A 13,807-nucleotide genomic window follows, 5' to 3' on the forward strand; every position below is an offset into this window, starting at 1 on the left:
AATTTTGCAGCTTTACCAGCAGATAGGAGAAGCTCCTGGTCATTGCTCATTTGCTAGTTTGGGGCATGAAGTATGGACTCCTAAGACAATGCTCCTAAGAACACATGACAGGGAAGTAGCTATGCACTTAGAGTAAGCTAGCCCCTCCAATATGCACCACCCACTCCTGTTAATATAATCATTTCCTTGTGCCACTCTGTTGCTCAAGAACATTCTCTGGCTTCTCACTGTCTACATCCTCAAAATCAAAATAGCAGTATGTATTCAAGCCTATGACCTGGCAGAAAAGAGTTTTCTAACTTTGGTCCCTAAACTTCCCTGTGTGATCCTGCCACGCCACACAGTAGGTTTCATAATGTGCCCTGTGATATCATTGAGCTTTATTTTGGGGATCCTCTAACTGAGAATACTCTCTCTGTTCACCTCAACACTTCCTTCAGAAGACTAGGAAAGTGTCGGTTGCATCAATTGGCTTTTACGCTCAATATTACAAAACTGGATACAATGGAACATTTACTAAATATTTGTTAAATTGTGGTAATGATGCCACAACTTGAAATCTCTATGGAGTTCCAGGAAAGATCCTTTTGGGTGATCTGAAGCCAAAGACCCCATACCATACCCATACTTGAGCTATACCAAAGTTTAAAATAATGTGTCAGTTTTGCTGGAGCATGGTATCCACTTATGTGGTCAAACATTATTTGTAATTTCTCTGAAAGTGTTTTGGAATACACACACACACACACACACACTGATGTTGACTTGAGCAGATTATCTTCCATAGTATGATGGGCCTCATGAAATCAGTTGAAAGCCTTAATAGAATGAAAGACTGATGTCCTCCAAGCAGGAAGAAATTCTATAGCCAATGACCTTTGGAAATGAACTTCAACATTGGCTTTTCTATCTCCAGTCTGCCACCTATCACTTGCTGGCCTCCAAAACCATAAGAGGTAATTCCCTCAAGTGAACTGTTCTTCCTCCCTCCTCCTTCTCTCCTTCCCTTCCTCCATCCTTTCCTATCTGGGTCTGCAGGTGGCTGGTATGACTGATGAGGATAAGCTGGATAGAACGGTGGTACTTTGGGCAGCCATAGTTCTATGCTCCAGGTGGGATTCAGGCCTGACTTCCCTTGGCTTCTTTGGAGGTTGAGCTGTGGCAGGAGGAGTTCCTTGGGACATGATCCTCTTGTAGTGGATCACTGGAGTAGACCGTGCTGAATCAAACTGCAGACACTTTGATGGTGGCCACCTGAGCTAGTTCTGCTGCCACCTTGCTGGCTGAAATAAGTTATCTGGACCTACTGACATTAATTAGCCAGGAGACAATTGCACTCACAGCCCTTCCCTGTACTTGATGGCTCAGGTGTGTCAAGCAGAATGTGCTGCTCTGTGTCTGGTGCCTGGCCCAGAATGGCTAGTTCATTCTTAGAAGTTTCAGCTTAAGGATTCCTCCTCTGTGAAGCCATCTTTGTTCCACCTGCACCTCTCTCTCAGCACAGGTATGCTCTCTTGCTTTTCCTTCAGTATCCTCACAGGATACTCTTATTCATAGCAAGGTTTGTATGCCACCTTCTCCAGACTGTATTTGGGAATGCAGGGGCCTTCCCTGACCTACCTCCAGGTCACCAGCTTCTGATACAAGGCTTGGCACAAAAGAAAGCTCAGAAGCTTCTTATTAAATTGATATGTGCATAACAAATGGGAAGCATTGGTCTTTTTGGTTTCTGGCCCTTTCTGAACCTGTTGAACTATGCATGTGACATGGGCCCTCCATGTCTAGGCTACAGAAAGAATCAAGATCCCCCTGTCAAGATCCAAGGCCCTGCACTCATCATCCATACTTGGTTGTTCTTTGAATTCATAGCATTTCTGAGAGGAGGATGTTAGAGACTTCCTAGTTCAACTTCCCCTGGAGGAAGCAGTCCTATTCATTATTGATCCCCATTTACCAGCACAGGGCACAGAGAGGGTGCCTGGCAAATGTTTGGTTTGCATTTCCTTCTTTAATGCTTGCACTGATGAGAAACAGGAAAAGTGAAGTCACTGAGTCATACGATACATTCCTGGAAGACAATCTAGCTTCGCTTCCCTGATTTCCAGGAGACCAGAACTGAATGGGCTTTTCCTAAGGCTTATTTCATGACATAGTTCCTAAGGTTACAAGAAGTAAGTCCTCCATTACTTGTTCTAAATTTGTCTTCACTCACTGGTAGGTCCAACGCATGGACAAGTTTAAAAGTCACAAAGGCAAAAGCTAGTGTGATATGGTAGCAAGAGCGTGACCTTAGACATATCTCAAAATAAATAGGATGGTCAGTCTCCTAGAGCACCACCAAGTGGGGAACATGATACTGATCTTTCAGTGATGTACTAAAGATTGATGCTTGTGTGTGTCATTGACCTATCACATCTCATCTTAGGTGGTCGCTCACTTATGTGTTTTCCAAATGCTGTTTTGCAGCTGGCTTGCAGCACCAGCCATTGCCTATGGAGGCTGCCTGCCCTTCCAAAGACAAACAGTCCAGGTGACCCACCATCCTGGCATCTTAATATTCACAGTGCTCCCTGTAAAACAGCCACTAACCATAAAGTTTGACATTTTGAAGATTAAAGTCCTTTGAATTAGTCATGCACATGTGAAGTCATTGTTCCTTCCTGTCCTGTTCTGGAATCTAAAATGACTTGTAGCAGAGCCCAGTAACTTTCCCTCAATAACTCCTTCTGGGGAAGAGCCATAGCAGAGTTTAGGCAAGTGAAAAACTCTCATCACTGAGAAGAAAAACAAGATGAGACAGCACTCTAGAGAGAGGTTTGTTTTGCTAGAGGTGGGAGGTCAGATGGCTGACTGTCCAGGAACAGTGGGGTATTGAGGGCTGGAGGTATGTGGGACCAGGCTCGTAAAGTCCCATAGGTGGTCTTCATGGGAACACAGGAGGCAGAGTGGGTGCTGAGGGATCATAGGCTCTGACTTTGCTCTGAACTGGTTGTATGACCCCAGGTGAGAGAATATGGTGAGCCCATATTTCCTCAGTTGTATGAAAGTGGTGACTGTGTCAAATGGTTGCCTAGAGAATTAAATAATAATAAACAATAATGAAATAATTAAGCTCTTTGCACAGTGATGGCTCATGGTAGCAAAACAAGTTTCCAAGTTCAGACAGCTTCCTCATGCCTTAAACAACATACATCACCAACCACTCCAGACACATCCTTTTGCACATATTGTTACTAAAGTGCTTGCTTGGGCTGGAGAGATAGCTTAGTGGTTAAGCACTCGCCTGTGAAGTCTAAGGACCCCAGTTCAAAGCTCAATTCCCCAGGATCCACATTAGCCAGACGCACAAGGGGGTGCACATATCTGGAGTTCATTTACAGTGGCTGGAAGCCCTAGCACGCCCATTCTCTCTCTCTCTCTCTGTCACTCTCAAATAAATAAAAATAAATAAAAAAATTAAAAAAAATAAAGTGCTTGTTAAAGGCAAGAAAGCTTGGGATTTTGCAATCTGTTCTCATTACAAGTAAATAGGGTCAGACACAGTCATAGTTTTCTTATGGGAAAACTCAAAAGAACTCCTTTGCTTTAAAACCGCCTCTCTGGCTGAGTGTGTCTCTGTGGTGGCACAGGCGAGGCTCTACCCGTGTGACCAGATGGACTTTCAACCACTCGTTTGTCAGATTTCTGACTGACTGGGGACCCAGAAAATGAACAGAAAGAATTAAATTTTGTTATAATAGCTATCGACTCTGACTAGAAGCCAGTCAGCATCTGAAGTCCTTACATCAAATCATTTTGGTGTCATGGAAACCCTAGGAACTTTGTGCCTTATTCTTCAGATAAGAAGTCTCGAACCCCAAGAGGTGAAGTAAGCTGTCCAAAATCATGCAGGGCTTGAGATTGAAACCAGACCTGTCTGATTTTAGTGCCCAGACTCCTAACCAGTGAAGCCCACTGGCTCAGATCCCTACAGCCCTGGCTCTGCATCTCTTGATGACCCTGACTTTGTCTGTAAATGTGATCACAGATATGACCATCTCTGAGGATGTTGAGAAGGATGCAGTCAGTCTACATACACAGAGTTACTCTGGGGGCTGGCTAGAGCTCAGATAGTTTCATGCTTGTACTGTGTCCTTGAGTCTCACCATGGGACATTATGAGAGTCAGCCTCATGATCTTTGGGCTGGCTTCTGCTGAAGAATTGCTCAGGAGGCCAGGGGACATTTTCTTTGGGCTTCTAACTTGAATGCCTGTGTGAATGTCTTCTTAGACACTCAAAACTGAGCATTGCTTTACTATGCCTTGTGTCTTGTTGTAATTGGCAAGAAATGGTGAATAAATGAGCAAGAATGTTAAAGTTCCTGTGCTGTGGACACACAGACCAGGATAGTGTGTGGTCTTGACTCCTTTCTCACCTGAATTGTCCTTGTAACATACACTGGGAATAGAGTCCCCTTGACTTCTAGGCACTCTCTGGCTGTCCCTGAGCTCAGCTCACAGCACCTTATCAGGTACCCAGACAAGAAGTTTCTGTGTCCTGTCTTGGGAAGGCAGAGGAGAGAGACACTGAGACCTGAAAAAAAAAGTTCTTTTAAAAAGGTCAAGTCCTCAGTTTTATAAAAACCTCAATAAATAGGGTTTGAATGTGAATGGTGGTGCTAAGAGAGGAGAGGGGGAAGAGGAAAAGGAAGAGAAGAATGGAAAAGAGGACTGGGAAGGAAGAGGAAGGAAAAATCAGATGGGACTGAGAGAGAGAGAGATTGGGAGGGAGGGAGGCGGGGCGGGGGGGAGGGAGTAAGGGAAGAGAGTGCAGAGGCCTGTAGGAGTCCTAGCCTTGCTGGGAAGAGTACATCGCTTCAGACTGCCCTCACGATCAGCGAGGGAAGACAAGTAAGTAAGTGGATCAAAGTCACCTGAAAGGAGAACTCTGGGTTCAAGTGAGCATTTGAGCAAAAAGCATTTCCACTGTATACCATAAGAAGAGAAAAAGTGTTGAAACTATGGGAAAGGAGTTTGTGTTGGGGAGAAGATAAGGAGTAGAGAAGATAAGAGATGGGTAAATGGAGCTACATGTGAAGGGTGTGTGTGTGTGTGTGTGTGTGTGTGTGTGTGTGTGTGTGTCACATAGAAAGACGAAAAGACAAAGAAAAATTAGAATTGGAGAAAAAAATACAAGAGTGGAAGCAGGCCAACAGATGGGGGAGGAGTTGCTCATGCACAGGGATGTGGGAGAAGACAAAGTGATGTACTCCTCCCTCCTCTGACCTCCTTAAAGATAGTTTAGGCCTCTGTCTAGACAAAGGACAGGGCTATTTTCAATCCTCTGCTGGAAAGGAACTGACTCTCCCAGACAGCCATGCACCCTGGGGGCAGGAGAGGGCGCCTCAACCTCAGGCAACTGCAAGGAAGCTGCTTCCTGAGTCTGTAAGGCAGGCAGCAGAGGGAAGAAGCAGACTCAGGAGGAGAAGTCTCCTTCGCGCCCTGGTTCTGTCGGTAACCAGCCCTGTGACCAGCACTTTCTTATGGTACCAGGTTCGTGCGGGCATGGGTTTGTCATTGAGCCTGTTTGGGCACCCCCTGGCTGCCTTTGTGGGACCTCCTTTGGGACCTGCCTCTGCCCCTATATCTCCCACATTTGCTTTCTGTCCTGCAGGGTGGCATACCTCCAATGTTTCTTTATAGCTCTCTCCCCAGGCCCCTTCACCATGAGTTTGGAATCATTTTCAAACTCATTCTCACCTGTGCCATTTAGTGTACTAGAAAGAATGGGAAACTGAGGCAGTTTGGGAATCATTTGTCTGTGATCACATTACAAAATAAAAATCACAAGACTTTCCAGTTATTATATCTTATTACAAGGATTCAATTCTCTTAAGTATCACCCCATGTTTCCTCAATCTCAGATTAAGGAATGGTTTCCACATGTGTCTGTAACTGAGCCCAAACATCCAACCTTGGTCAGCCTGAGCCCTGGCCTTAGTCAAGGACTCAGTCATTGCCTGGATCCTGACTTTGTCCTGGTTAAAGAAAAAATTAAGTTATGACCATGAGAACAGATAGGGCAGTCAGACTCCATAGGGATATCTGAGTACTCCAAATACATTGTTAAGAAGACTACTTAAGAATCCCTTAAGAATTTTAAGAAACCTACAATTTAAATAAATCCCATTTATTCTGATGGGCCAGAGATTTATTCCTTAGATTTCATCCAATTCAGTTATTGCTTAGTAAAAGGAATGATGACATTTGCTAAGTTTAGAGTGATGACATTCTGAGTATCTCCTGGGCTCTGGGAATTTTTTTTTCTTTGTTTGCATATGCCTGAAAGAGACCTGTGAGGTGTCAGATTGATCACTGTGACAGATGTGTGAACAGTGATTCTGGGAGATCAAGTCACTTGCCACAAGTTTCACACCTGGCATAGAAGAGCCAAGATTTGCCTCCAGCTTAGCCTGGCTGCAAAGGTCAGGCTCTTTCTCTGCCTACTGTTTAATTTAATACCCACTGCCATCCACTGTTCATATCTCAGCTCCTTGACTGAACGACCAGTATCTTTAAAGACAATGTCCTATAGTGAGGCGATCAGAGGGACCTCAGGTGGAATTACCTCCTCAGCTCAAGGCAAATCTGCACAGCCTGTGAGCTGTAGTCCTAAGCCCTTCTCCAGCCAGACTCCCACCTCCCACCTCCTGAGACACATCAATAAGCCAAGCACGGCCCCAGCTAAAGGCCCTTGTCTCAGACAGAGTTGGCAGCTGCCTCCTCTTATTGGCAGCACATTTATCATTTTGAGGAAAATATTGATGGAAAGAAACCTCAGACAAGCAACGTGTCTTGGCTGGCTGTGCAGCCTGAAGTGAGGCTTGTGGTATGGGTTCCAGGGTTGTTCTGTGGAGAATGGCCTGTGTTCCAGGAGTCTGACAAAATGTGAAGAATGGCCATGTCCCCTACTTCACAAATATTCACAAATGGAAGCTAGATCCAAATTTCAGTTCTCTGAATGTTTCCTGGTAGGCAGAGGCCCTTTATCCAAACCTGTTTTTATAGTTGGGATCCAGGGAGTTATTTGTTCAAGATCACCCAGCCAACCAGTGGCAGATACCAAATTACTAAAGGACATGGCTCATGAATCTCACTTCATAACATTGTACCTTACATGATAACATCACTAGGAGATGACCCCAATCCTATGACCAAACAGTACAATCTGAGAAAGTGGCTCTTTGTTTCCCCAAAGGAGATGGAGGTTTGCTGATTTACTTTGAGAGCCAGTATCCCAGAAACACATCTTTTATTTATTTTTATTTTGAGAGAAAGAGAGAGAGAGAATTAGCACTCTAGGGCTTCAGGCACTGAAATAGAACACCAGATGCTTGTGCCACCTAGTGGGCACATGTGACCTTGAGCTTACCTCACCTTTCTATGTCTGGCTTACATGGGATCTGGAGAGAGATCAGACATGGATCCTTGTGCTCTCCAGGCAAGCAGCTTAACTTCTAGGTAATGACTGTATTCCAAACACATTCTTTTAAAGATGAAGAGAGAAAAGTGCTGGCAGGTGGGCCTTTGCATTAGTCCATGCTGCCCTTGCCTATCTCCATGTGACCTCATTTGAGCTGTCCTCTCCATCCCTTCCAGGGCAGATGTCCTCCTGGCTGCACTGATACAGATCTCCAGTTGGTCCCTACAGCTCTCTCCAGCCTCACCACTGCACACTTGCTACCTTGCATCCCACACATGGCCAAAGGAGGAAAGCAGCTCCCTTAAGGTTCTGGATGATGCCAGGCTCAGAGAGCCTCTGTGCCCTTCTTGTCTTCTAGACTATACCTAGACACTGCTGTGATAGTGCTTCCTTGCAATAGCTGCTCCTTTGGCACCTCTTAGGCTAGGTTAAATGTTCTTTCTCTCTATCACCTGTGCTCCCCTCTGTTACCACACTGCCCTGAGGCCTCACATTTGCCCATCCCATCATACTGCTAAGTCTCCACGCAGAAGCCATGACTTAGCTCTGTACTCCAGGAGTCAGCACAAGCCTGACAAATGGCGGGTGTTCCGTGGGCACAGCCCCAGTTTCTAGATCCTGCCTGTCATCGTCCACCACACACAGGTTTAGAATGGCGCTATCTCTCACTGACCTTTGTCTGAGCTGTAGGGCCACATAGAATCAATCCACTCCTCAGCTCTCTGGAGACTCAACCAAAACAAGTACATAGCTCCCAAATGCCATCTTGCCAAAGAAATGCTCCAGATTCTCTACCAGATCCTCACAGGTCATAGCTTTGGGAAGAGTAACCAACCACTCTGTTTCCTCATGACTGTCCTAGTTTTAGCAATGAAAGAATGTGCCTCTCCACACCCAGTCTCAGGGATGGCTGGAGAGCTGATAAACTGAGCTTTGTGTTCCTTTTCCTCCCTGACCCTTTATGACCCATGCATAATTTTATCAATGGACTGAAGGCCATAGATGGAGATAGAGTTCTAGACATTGATGACAACATCAAGGCACAGAAAGGTCAGCACATCACTGTTCCCCAAATCTGTATCTGTCCAAGAGCCAGTCAGCATAAATTTAGGCAAGGTGGTAGTATATATTGTTGGGGTTGACACATTGTCTTGTTGGCCAGTATTGAGAATAAAAGTCAATTAAGATGCCTAAGCTACATACAACACAGGAAACTTCATTTTCTCAAATCTCCCAACAAGTTGCTTTCATTTTGTTTTGCTCTAAGGGTAGACACCATCCAGCACCATTGTCCTCAATATTGCTTAAATGGACCCCCGGCTGTTTCTTACATTCATCAGTTCAATAATGATTTATGAAACACCTGGAGTGTGACAGACATTTCCTCTTGTCTTTTTGGCTGGTTAAATAATTCAATCCAAAATTACATCTAGTCAAAACTGATCTTGGGGAAGGCCCTCCACTTTGTGGGAGCTCTTCCCACTTCTGTGCAAGAAGATGGGGGGAAAATGTGTGTTTGTGCATCAAGCATGTCGGTGAGCCTGAATACAGAGAACCAGATTCAAGTTGCTCAGAAGTCAACCTGGATTTGTCCTGACCGTCAGCTCATAGCTGTAATCCTAAAACAATATCAGTTCTCTTTATCATCAACACAGTTTCCATGGAGCCTTGCAGAGCCTCTAGTGAAGGCTGACAGTTATCACTATAAAGTAACTTTACAACTTTGTAATTTGTAGCTCTCTGCTGACAGTAATATTAACAGCGTTTCGAATTACGGCTATAAACTTGACAACGGCAGATAAAACCCTTAGAAACCTCATTTTGGGGGATGAGGGAGGCTGGGGGAGGTAATGGCATTCTGGTTCTCTAACATGGACAGGAGGCATTCAGTAATCTAGGCACACTTGTTGTGTGGTGTGTGGTAGCCAGCAGAGCTACCTGGGTGGTGGGGATGCAGACAGGGCAGCTGTTGCAGAGAGAAAATCCAGGAGCTAGAGGAACAGTAAGAGCTGGTTGTGAATCTCAATCTCCGTGGGGCTCCAAAAAAGGGTCTTATTCTTCAGGAGATCACATAAATACTAGGCTGACTGCAGATCAGGCAGGATGGTAAGACTAAAACATGCCAAGAGAGACTCAGCTGGACCCACCTAGATTTAAAGTCCCTTCACTTAGTAGATGGCCATCCCTGGACATGTAATTTGATTTTTCTAAGCTTCAGTTTTCCTTATTTCTATCTCAGAGGCCCAAATCAAATGTTTTTTTTAATCTCCATCCATCCATCCATCTGCCTATCTACCTGCCTATTGATATAGAAATAAGCTTGAACATCTTATCATTTTTCCTTCAAATTTAAATGAAGGAAAGCTAGGATCCAGGCCAGGACTGGATTTCCCCAAATGTACTTGGCAAGTTTAAGACAAAGCTACAACTCCAGCAGGGTCCTGACCTTGTCTAGGAAGTACACATTCACTATAATTATTTTCCCTGCAATGGTTGCTATTATTACTCATTCATTCAGCCAGCCAGCCAGCCAATAAGCATTCATATTTCAAAATCAAACTCTAGTATGTCTTCAGGGAGAAGGAAAAAATCAACAGACTTCAGAAAGCCTTAGCCTTCTGTTTCCCAAACCCTTTAATTGAATGTTCTCCTTCCCCATTTCTTTTTATGAATCTGAACAAAGGCATGACTTAAGTGTTGCATATACAAATGGGGAAGTATGCTGGTATGCTTTAGATGCTGACCAACATAGGAAGACGACTGATTCCTAGGATTCTAACAAAAACATGAAGTCTCCTTGACAAGAATGAGCACCCAGAGAATTCAGTTAGTGTGCACACACCTCATTAGTGATGATGCCTCTGAATGGTACAGATCACAGGCCTCACTGTCTGCTTAGTGAGCCATGTGGACAAGGAGATGTGGACCATGCTTCTTCTACTTCATTTTCTCACTCATTTTCATTCAGTAGCATCTACCCAGGAGTAGGCTTTGACTCAACTAAGGCCACACAACATGTCACACTGAAACTGGAGTCCTAACTCACAGTCCAGCATTCTTTCTACTAGTAGAAGTGTGTGCTAACAGGTGGCACCAAGAAAATCACTTCCTTTGCCTGTTATGAAATGCATCTGAAACCCAGGCCTGACTCCAAAGCATCGGGACCATAGAGCCATTTCTACCCGTTCACCCTATGGATGACACATGAGCCTCACACATAGCTCAGAATGTCCCCTCCTCAGCCCCTTTCTCTAGTGGCCCACATCTAACTGACTCAGTCTACTTTCCACTGTGTTCTTTTAACCAAGAACCAGAATGTCTTCCTTGACCCCTTCCTCTACTCTATATCTTAACAGTCAGCAACAGTCTGCATTCTATCTGTACCCCAGATAAAACTGTTCTAGTCTTGGTTTCAGCTAAGCTGTCCAAGAATACAGGCAACACATCTTTTAAAGTGAGGTATGAGACTACCAGGCAGGATCTGAAAAATAAAACCTAAAACTACTTGGGCAGCCTTGAGCTTCCCTTCACTTACAAGGACCACTTAAGAGATACAGTGCTACTCCAGGGGCCAGCTAGCCGAACACCTGGGGGCCCAGCAAGGAACCACAGATGACCTCCTGAGCAGATGAATTTGCCCATGTCAGTCATGCTCCATCACTGGCACTGGAGAGGAGGTGCCTGAGGAGCTTGTGAAGTCTTGCCCATGATATCTTTTGGTGCACTGGTCACCTAAAGCCTGGCCTGTCCTTTCCCAACCCTCTCTCATCTGGCTCAACCCCACAGGGGTGAACATCTACATACCAGATGAGGACATCAGAGAAACCGAACCCAGACTGACCCTAACCCCATGGGCCACCATTAAACAGTATATTTGAGGTAGAACTTAGTTGGAGGATGGGGAGGGTTTTCTTTGAAGATGTTTGATATTTATGATTAGATCAAACATAGTAATTTCATAACAGACTATTTCCTGACTAGAACTAATTAGAGAATATCTTAATTTCCTGAGAATGATCGGGAGCTCATAGGGCCCGCCAGAGCTCTACTATCTCCATATCTGTAATCTATGTCCACCTACCTATAATTTATATACTTCTATCTATACAGCCAATGGGAAACAAACAACACAATTTTTCATAACTGATAATGCTGCATATTCGTGTGCCATGTTTTATACATCTTTCTCCTCTATGTATCCCAACTTTGCCTAGGTTGATTGATCACTGGCTGTTTCTGGCCCAGCTCCAACTACCCTGGAATGCTTGGACAGAACATACTCTCCTGGCATCTGGGCTCTCTCTTGTACCTCTCCCTCTGCCAGGAAGGCTGCTCTACCCTTCTTCCCCAGCCTACATCCCATTCACCCTGGAGGTCTAAGCCCTAGTTTCTTTTCTTCCAAGAAATTTTTCTCTCTTTCTCTTCACTCATGCCTATTTCTCCTGCCCCCAGCCAGGGTTCCGCCGTCAGGTTGTTTATTCTTTGTTATGTTGTTGTCTCTTGCCTTTCTCCCTTTCCTGAAAACTGTCTTCCTGGAAGTAGGGATTCTACCTTATGCATCTATCTCTTTCTAGTATCTACTGAGTTTTGTTGGTAGATGAATAAATACATGATGGCTTCAGTGTCTGAGACATGTCTCAAAGGACAATGCAAGGAATACAGTGGGGCCTGAACTGTTATTATTCCAGTTAACTGGCTTGGAATTTGGATCTGTTCTCTTGGTCAGCCATATGCTTCTCTCAGAACCATTAGCATCTGATTTTATTATGTTCATGGTCACAAGCTTGGGTGGCAACTAGCTTGGTCAGGACCCAAGGTCTCTGTTCCTAATGTTGTTCTCATCCATTATGTCAAAGAGCTATTTCCTCTCGGCTTGTATCCAGATCAACAAAAGCCCATAAACAAAGGCCAGGGAGGCTCTGGGTTACTTTATGATTCCAGTTTAGTCTCCCCTCTCTCTTTTAAATCATTCGAACAAAGCATATTTATTACTTGGCAGGATGGTAAAATGTAAATAGGGTGTGCTGCAGCATGGTCCAAAATTCTCAGGAATCTATCATTTCACAACAACAACAACAAAACAAATGTCAGTAAGGCAAGGCAAGAGAACTAATATTTAACAGCATGGCCATGTGGTTCAGTGATTCATCTAGTCATGTCAACGTGGATTCCCCCATGTAACCATTACAACATCCCTGAGAAGAAAATAGTTGTTATCTTCACTTCACAGATAGAGAAACTGAGGTAGTGGTTAAATTACTGTGTTGGGGGCCCTCATCCAGGATGATACAAATAGAACTTATATCTAGAACTCTGAGACTGGAGCTGTGCTCTTGTCACAGCATGGACAAACCAGAGTCCCAAAGGCCATGAGCCAAGGAAATAGCCTCAGAGAATGGATATATTGTTTCCTTTGGTCTCGGCACAACTTAGAGAAGTACCATGCCCCACTATGACAGACAAGGAAACTGAAGTCAGCAAAGCTGCATAACCCATTCAGTGTGGCCCGTCTCTAAGTGACTGAGCCGAGAATCCAGCCTACAGATGCAGGATCTAAAATCTACTCTCTTTTTGTAGCACCACAGTTCTTCTTACTGAATGTCTGTGATTCCCACAGCAGAACCTATAAACAGTGTGAAATCTTCAGTTGCTTTGTAAAGGTGATGGTCACCTCTGAGAGGCTGGAGGACCTAGTGAAGGGCACTGTCTGGGTTGAGGCCCATGCTGTCATCATAATCAGGTCTCCTGACTCTCAGTCTAGAGGACACTTCCTCCCAGACCATATTGCCATTCCCATCAGACCATGTAATTTCTTTTTCTGATTGGGACATGAAGCCAGCAGCCAACAAAGATCACAATCTGTCTGCCCAGTCTCCCTCTGTTATGAGATGAGACTTCAACAGAAAAATGTATTTCAGAGAGGAACCATTTTAAATCACCCTTACATGCACTGAATTAGCCTGCACTTCTCTGGTACAGCTCCCGGTTCCCCTTCTCCCCTGCTGACAGAAAAGGCAAGGTGGTTTCAGCAGCTGCACAGCTGGTGCACAGCCTCTCCAGTCACCCTTCACTCTTTCTAGTCACTTGCTCCTATGACTACCGAAACCTCCACCCACTCAAGTCTATAAAGTTGCAGCTCCATATTTTAAATATCCTGCAGCCACTACCTTCATCGAGGCTTGAGCCATCTCCCACCTGGATCGTCCAGCAGCCTCCTAGAGCATGTCCCTGCCTACAGCACAGCCAGAGTGACATGCTGCTCCTACTCATGATCCTCTTGCTCTCCACTGCCTTCATAATACTTCAAGTTCAAAGTCCTTTCAGCCCATGATTCCAGACTTACAG

General features: G+C 44.8%; 1 protein-coding gene across 2 annotated transcripts in view; it reads right to left on the bottom strand.

Moving 5' to 3' along the window:
- Window positions 1-13,807, bottom strand: part of Agbl4 (AGBL carboxypeptidase 4) — a 1,499,625-nt gene that overhangs the window by 33,234 nt on the left and 1,452,584 nt on the right. The window lies entirely within an intron of this gene.

The sequence above is a fragment of the Jaculus jaculus genome, chromosome 5 (genome assembly GCF_020740685.1).
Source record: "Jaculus jaculus isolate mJacJac1 chromosome 5, mJacJac1.mat.Y.cur, whole genome shotgun sequence".
In the NCBI taxonomy this organism is placed as follows: domain Eukaryota; kingdom Metazoa; phylum Chordata; class Mammalia; order Rodentia; family Dipodidae; genus Jaculus; species Jaculus jaculus.